Source organism: Vipera ursinii, assembly GCF_947247035.1.
Source record: "Vipera ursinii genome assembly, chromosome: 5".
NCBI lineage: Eukaryota > Metazoa > Chordata > Lepidosauria > Squamata > Viperidae > Vipera > Vipera ursinii.
Window position 1 is genome coordinate 68,218,285 of NC_139518.1, and position 8,325 is coordinate 68,226,609.

Consider the following 8,325-nt stretch of genomic DNA (forward strand, 5'->3'; position numbering starts at 1 on the left):
TTGCTGGAATGTATTTTTGTGCAACAACTACAATAGTATTCAGACAGTAGATGGCAATATATACAAGTTTGGATCTATGGTATGTATTCTATGTTCTTTACTGTTAAACAGTAAAGCACATGGTGACTGTACACTTTGTTTGATGTGTAGTGCTATATATTAACAGAATTTCTAACAGGAGTACAGTATTCATTATATCTAATCAGTAAAAGTTGTAATGGCAAAGCAGAAATTCAACACATCTGGAGGCTACCAAACTATGGAAGACCATATGGGAAAATAATACATAAACCAGGGTGGTTTTTTTGGCAACTTTAAGATGTGTGAACTCCAACTTCCAGAATTCCCCAGCCAGAATGCCTGGCTGTTGCCATATAATCTCCTTTATAATCTCCTAATTCTCCTCCTCTTCTCTTTGACTCTCTCTTGCCCCACCCTGTGCATCAAGGTGCTTCTAAAAAAGGCATCGACTGTGAAATAATCTTGCTTCTTTGTTCATATTTTACAGGAATACCACCACAAAAATCATCATTCATTTGATAACGGTTCTGAATTTTATCATGCACCCTTCCAGATTTTTCTTGATGTAAGAAATTGAAAACTAAAAAAAGAGTAATTTTTTAAGCTGGAAAAATAAAAACTCTGTAACACCCTCCAAGTGCTAGTGCAACAAATTTCTACAGTTAGTTACCTGATTTTTGCTCTTCTTTAGCTTCCTGGTGCTACCAAATACTTGATTATTTATTTTTTATTTTTGCCACTATAAACTAACATGGCTTGTCTCCTACAATGTCTTCACCCTCTCTTTGTTTACTTGTTAATTATCCTTTGGACTGACTACCTGCTGGCATCTTTTTTCCACCCAATTTCCCATTACAGTCTAATCCCAGCCAAGCTAACAATTTCCTCAGATCTTTCAGGTTAGATCAGGAACAGCTTTGCTTCCTAATGAAATAAATGAATGATTCAAACTGGATCAGGCTGTCACTAGCAGAAATGTTGCTAACAAAATATTAGAGAACATTAAAAGAAAAGACATCAATAGAAAGAAGGAGTTTATATAGGAAGGTAGATTAGACATATGGGGTGCCAATAGTTTCTGTCTTATTTCAGGTTTTCAAAGTCTGCACAACAATGATGGGATGATACAAACAGAGTCACAATTATTCTGAAATGTTTAATTAGATGAAAGCAGAGAAGTGAACTAGCAGATAGAGATGCTTATAGTTGCAAAATACAGTGAAATGGCACAGACAAATTAATGCTGAGATGCATTTAGGCATTTCACTTTGGAAAACTTTAGATTTACTATTAATTTACATGCCTGGCTGGGGAATTCTGGGAGTTGAAGTCCACAAGTCTTAAAATTGCCAAGGTTGGGGATCCCTGGTCTACTGTATAGTCTCCAGGTCTGTTCTTTTAGAAAGCTTGATATCCTTGAAACTTGTCAAGCTATGATTATCCTTGCCATCCCAAGATTTTCTTATTTATTTATTAATGTTTTATTACCTATACAGATCACTTAGAAACAGGCATGGTCTCTGTAATACCTTCGGTTCTTTAGGCATTAAGTGAGACAAAGTGTTGAAACAGCAAACAAGTTTATTAACTCAGAACAGAAGCAAACTAATGGCTGCTGTGCAGCTATTTATACAGTTGGCTTCTAGACGGCAACCAATAGGTTTAAAGTAGCAGTTTCCCATCCACAACCTAATTATCAGCCTGGAGACAGCAAGTCTGGTCCAGTAACAGCAACTGTTACATAACACAGAAAAAGTAGGTCAGACATTAAACAAATGATCAGACATTAAGCAAGTGATTTTAAACAGAAATGGCCAATACATTACAGTGTCCATGGCTGTAGAACTAATATCCTTTGTGAATTTTGGCTACAGTAAATTAGCCCCACCAGTTCTTACAGACTACCTTAGGTCAACTTGATTTTACAAAATTATTGGTAATCTTGACTTTCAAGGGTTGTTATCACAAAACCTCTGTCCATTAGACTTTGAAAACATCCAAGTATCCTCAAAATGTTTATCTGGGGGCACTGATCTTCTAGATCTGGTTGCCAACCTTGCAGCATTGGGGTCTCTGAAATGGGTACATGCCAGCCTCTTATCCCTTCTCTATCACAATCCTGAAATGTTGCTGGGTAACCCGTGCATTACTGCTGTCCCTTCAGGGTTAGTGTTTCCATTTCTTTTACCTGTATTTGCTGATGATGATCTTATAGCCATAATAAAAGTTTGAATTTTAGAGGCCCTGGACAAGATGTTTCCTGGGGCTCCTCTATCACTTTGGTGTCATAGTAAGCTTACAAATTATGGGAGCAGCAGAAAACTGGGTTATTAACTTTATTGGGCTTTTTTTTTAAAAAAAATAAAATAAAATAAAATAAAATTCTTGAGGACAGTAGCCTGCAATTACAAGTACTATGCCATTTTTCAGCTATCTGCCAACTTTACTTCTACAGAAAATATATGGGCCATGCCCTATAATGTATCCAACAGCTCTAATCCCAGGCCAATCCTGTTTTGCTTGTTTAAAACAGGCTTAGTATATGCCAGGGGTCTTCAAAATTGGCCCTTTTATGACTTGTGGACTTCAACTCCCAGAATTCCTCAGCCAGGTACGCTTGGGGCATGCCTGGCTGAGGAATTCTGGGAGTTGAAGTCCACAAGTCATAAAAGGGCCAAGTTTGAAGACCCCTGGTATATGCTATAGCTACCATACTAGAGATGCAAAAATCTAAAGAGCCACTACAGAGCAGCATGGAGGAAGCATGTTGTCATCTCGTGGTTATCCACATTTTTCCAGTCCAGATACTGTAGCCCCAATTTTGTCAAGGGTTTGTCAAGAAAAATCCTATTGGCAAGATACAAAATTCAGGAATCCATATTTTACAAACTATTTAGCACTCTAGGCACTTAACAAATCTATTTGTTTTATGTATCTGAGATACCTTCTCATCACTGGTCATTTCACCTCACAAAAAATATCAAAGCAGTTACCAGAGTGATGTAGATCCTGTAAACGAAAAGCTTCTAGCATTTCAAATATTTTAGCAAAGATAGCTAAGGAAAAATATGGTAGAGATATTGAAAACCATGCATGATATGAAAAATAATTCTCCCTCTCTAGCTGAGTTAAAAAATGAGATCATTCATGAAAACTAAATGTAAGCAGATTTGTGACTGATAAAAGGATGATTAATTTATAGAATCACCTGTGAAGAGATAGGGTCATGACCTCCTTACTCAGATATTTTTAAGAGGAGATAAAATAAATTCATGTGTCATAGAGGCTCCCAGTGGCTGCTTGTTTTGACAGTCATATACTAACTCTTAAATCATAGGCAGTGTCCTTTAAATGTCAGTTCCTGGTGAGTGACCTCAGGTTTGTTCAGGTGTGTACTTGCCTACTTCCGCTTAAGCCGTTGCAGGATACAAAATGTTGTCATATAAAGGTTCTGTCTAATCCAGCAGCGTTCTTCTTGAAATACTCAGCTGAGAGGGCTTGAAAAATTAAGGTGAAGAGTCTGAATTGAAATTTATTCATCCAATTAATCATACTTAGAATTGGCTTATTGACATTAGTGTGTAGCACTCTGGGCACTTAAGAAATCTACTATTTGTTTTATGTATCTGAGATACCTTCTCATCACTGGTCATTTCACCTCACAAAAAATATCAAAGCAGTTACCAGAGTGATGCAGATCCTGTAAACGAAAAGCTTCCAGCATTTTAAATATGAGTTTAGGCTAAATCTGCATCCAGATATCTAGAAGCATATCTAGAATTTCCACAACAGGGTCTGAAAGTAGTACTTTTAAATGCCAGAAATACTGTTTCTCTCACGTCTATCATAGGGTCTGAGAGAAATTACTACTTTCTCTGTTGAAGCTACAGGTTTGGGATTGAATATAGTTTATTTCAATTCTCTGTGTAAGGAATTTTCAATCTTGGCAACTTTAAAATGTATGAAGCTCAATTCCCAGAAGTCCCCAGCCAGCAAACCATAGCTTGGCTTTGCCTATCTTTCTTACCCTCAAACTTCTGTTTACTGAAGAACCAGGCTTTCTGTAGTTGTACTATTAGCCTGAATGTCCTCCAGATGTTCAGACTTCACCTTCTAGGATGCTCAGGAATGATTATATTGGCTGGGGAACTCTGGGAATTGAAGTCCATACTTCTTAAAGTTGCCAAGGATGGAAAACACTGCTCTATGCAGTTTTGTACAAAGTTGAAACAAATGGCTCTGAGGTAAATGCTACTTCTACTGAAAATGTTTCCTTTTTTACCACTTTCCTGGAACAAGACCCTACATTTCTTTTTAATTTAAAACATTTTATGACTTCTGAAGCCTTTCTTGGATGTTATTTTATTAATGCCATTCACACTGGGTTGGTGAATGGTGGAAACACTTCAGTATTATTTACAGAAGTTAGTGATATAATTTGATCAACTGTTAATGCTTAATGGTACACCCATTAGCTTTGTATGATCTAATTAACTCTCTAAAATCATGTGATAATTTTATAATCTGTTATTAAGGGAGATAAAGAGGTATTACTTCTAGGGTATGCAGGGAGAAGGGTTCAAAAATTACAAGATGGCAGGCCCAGTGTCACAATCCAAATCATGGACTGGATTTTAACAAACATGGAATATGGTATCATGGGGCACAAAATCTGCAAAATGGTAGGCATAGTGTACCTGTAGTCCTCAACTTACAATCATTTATATAGTGACCATTCAAAGTTACAGCCGCACTGAAAAAAGTGATTTATGACTGTTTTTCACACAGCCATTGCAACATCCTCATGGTCCCATGATCAAAATTCAGACACTTGGCAACTGGCATGCATTTATGACGGTTGTAGTGTCCTGGAGTCGTGTGATCACCTTTTGTGACTTTTTGACAAGCAAAGTCAATGGGGAAGCCAGATTCATTAAACAGCCATGTTAATAACAACTGCACTGATTGATTTAACAACTGTGGCAAGAAAAGTCACAAAATAGAGCAAAACTCACTTAGAGGTTTTAGGCTCAATTATGATCCTAAGCTGAGGACTACCTGTAATAAGTTTTAGAAACTAAGCTATTTCTCCCTTTCCTGAGAAATATCAAAATTGATTTAGTCTTCTGAAAATAGCAGCAAGTACTGAAAATCAATAGCAGGATGTTTTAATGAATTCCCCTGGAAAGGACTAACCTCTATTAAAATAGTATTCGATCAGAAATAATGCTTAGGTAGAAACCTTCCAATCTAGATGTTTTATATATAGAGACATTTTTCTAGTGTTTATGCAAATAATATCAGTATATAACATCTTTTCTAACCAGCATATATTTCAGTTGTATTTGCCGTTAAGGTCGTCTTATTAAATCAATGTAGATCCTGTTTTTCAAGCTCTTATTTAAATTTAGGTTCCCATCAGTATTCAAAATATTTTTATCAGTTATGATTTTCTCCAAGTTAGTTACATTTAAGTGTCCAAGCATTTCACTCATGTAAGCCATCCCAATATTTTTACATTTCCCACATCATAAAAAACTGCTATTCTAATTATAAAGCACATCCCTCTTACTGTAAAATCCATTTATATCCAAAAGTTATCTATTATTTTAACCATATTCAAATAAATGTTTGGTCATGTAATACCCCATCTGGTAGGTCAAACCATCTGTTCTGTTAAGTCTAACTCCAGCCTTCTTCCTTTGCCAAGCCCCTTTCCAAGTCAGTGTATTCAAATCACCAAGGATTTTTTTCCTGTATTTTTATGGATGTGGTTTGGAATAGGAGAGACAATTTAGGTGGAGTGTTTTTGAGGGGGAATTTCACCCCTTTATATTCATTAACAGCTCCCACTTTCCTTCTCCCTCAACTTCCCTTTTCAACTCTAGTAATTCTCTTGACAACTCTATAATCCATTTTATCAGATCTTCTTTCTTGTCCTCAGGTATATTTTGAAATCCTAAAAGATAAGATGTCTTTTCCATTTCCAGTATTATAACAAAATCTTGCAGATTTTTCTTTGCCTGTGCCAGACTGTAATTCCCTTCATTTGTAGCCTCCATCTTTTGGTCACTTTCCTCTGTTTTCTGACTTGTTTGCTCATTCTTTGTCCTCATTTTCTGAGAGTTTTTTTAGTTGTGAACTTAAATTAAAGATTTGCTCATTTATGTTGTCTAAATTATTTTTAATCTCATCATGGTTTCTTCTTGTGTCTTCTTTATGTGAAAGAATTGTCTTTTGAATTAATTGCAACATAGCATGCATTTCCTCCTGGAACGTGTTTGTTTTGTCCAGTCTAGAAGTTTTTTGTACCAACATCCACCCTCATTCATTCTGTTGTTGATGTAAAGGGAATGCTATCTTTTTCATTTCCATAGAAAATCTATTAAAGAGAAAAGGACAAAATACTGTCAAGACAACTTTTTATTGTTACCTCGGCGGACCCTCCACACTCTTGCTGTGTACAAATTTACCGCTATATGAAACAAGATGATCATCTTTAAATTCCACCCTTAGGTATGCATATATTTAGGGTACATTAATATTTGTGTAAGTCAATTCTGTCAAACCTAGTATGTATCTTATTAAACAGGCAAACCAAGTGATTGAAAATAGTTCTCACTATCAGCTGCATGGTGGTGTTAAACATGGGTTTTCTACTGAAGCACAAGATCTTACAGCAGAATAAATTATGATTACATTAACCTGGAAAAGCAAATATCTTTCCTAACTTGTATAGTTTACTATGAATATGGACTTGTGTAGTAGACTTTTCAATCTGGAATGTGAACAACGCATTCAATTATTAGTTTTAAATCAGCGTCACCCATACAAAAATAAGTACATAGGATTGAAAATGATATTGTGTTTTATTGAACCAGGCCTGACTCAGTCTGCTAATTACAGAGTGGACAAAGTATTATCTGTCTCTACCAGCAATTAGCTTTTTCCTCCTACGTCTTAATAGGCTCTACTGGCATTAATGATGAGGCTTGAAAGATGCCCTTTAAGCAAGACAGTAAAAAGACTTTACAAATTAATTCCAGGCAAAATTACTAAGAAGAAGTATATTCAAGGGGAGGAAGGGAAAATAAAATAAAACCCTACAGATGGATTGAAAAATCTGTGTGTCTCTGGATGTTGGATAAGATCTCACCCTGACCACTAAATATATTGTTTTATATTTTCAGGAGTTACAATCCAATCATACCTAGGATGGTAGGTTCTTCTGCTGTGCCATAGAAATAGACTTCAGTTTTCATCCCAGAATTAAATAACCATATATACAGCAGGGCAAAAGGTAAAACCAAGATTGCCTTTTCAATTTAGTTCTAGATCAGCTCTATTTTTTTGAAACTGAAAACAGCATATATGGTTTGAGATGCTTTCTTCCAGCCTAGTTTGAAAAGGTTCTATTGCCTTTTCCTCTAGAGCAGCGTTTCCCAACCTTAGGAACTTGAAGATGCGTGGACTTCAACTCCCAGAATTCCCCAGCCAGCCAGCTATGCTGGCTGGGGAATTCTGGGAGTTGAAGTCCACGCATCTTCAAGTTCCTAAGGTTGGGAAACACTGCTCTAGACTAGGTGTATCCAATCCATGGTCCACGGGCCTCATGTGGTCTTAGACAGCTAGAAATGTGACCCCAGAAAGTAATTAATATATATATCAATCTTAAAATAAAAGAAGTTTGTTACTTATATACATTAACTATATCATATATTTTATATGCAACCCTAAACAAGTCTTCTTTATTCAATGCGGTCCAGGCAACCCAAAAGTTTAGTTAACCATCTCTTACACTCATATCTCAGTGGTGTTTTGAGGTAAGGATATTGGAAATATATTGCACACTGCATTGTTATACTGAAAATTCTTCAGAAGACAATGGAAGTGAACTATACTCGATGCTGATGTTTTCTGTGAAGTACAGTCAATGACTAGAACCATGGGCAGTTTTGCCCCTTTGCATATTCATTGACTTCACAGGCAATAATGGATAATGTAACAGCAAGTCTGTACCAACTTTTAACAACCTTATTAATAGACTTACAATGTTTGGGATGATCTGTATTCAGCCTGGCCCTTTGGGTCTTCCAATGGTACCCCCATTACTGTAGACACTGAGTTTTAGAAACGATATCATTGCATTTATGTTGTTGGAGATGAAATGAAATTAATGTTTCATTTAAATATATTGTTCCATTTTGGTAAGTCAACTGTGAAATTTAATATTTTCATCCCACAGTGGAGGAATAGATTGCGAAAATGGCAGAAAAGGCAAAACTGGCAAAAAAAAATAAGAAT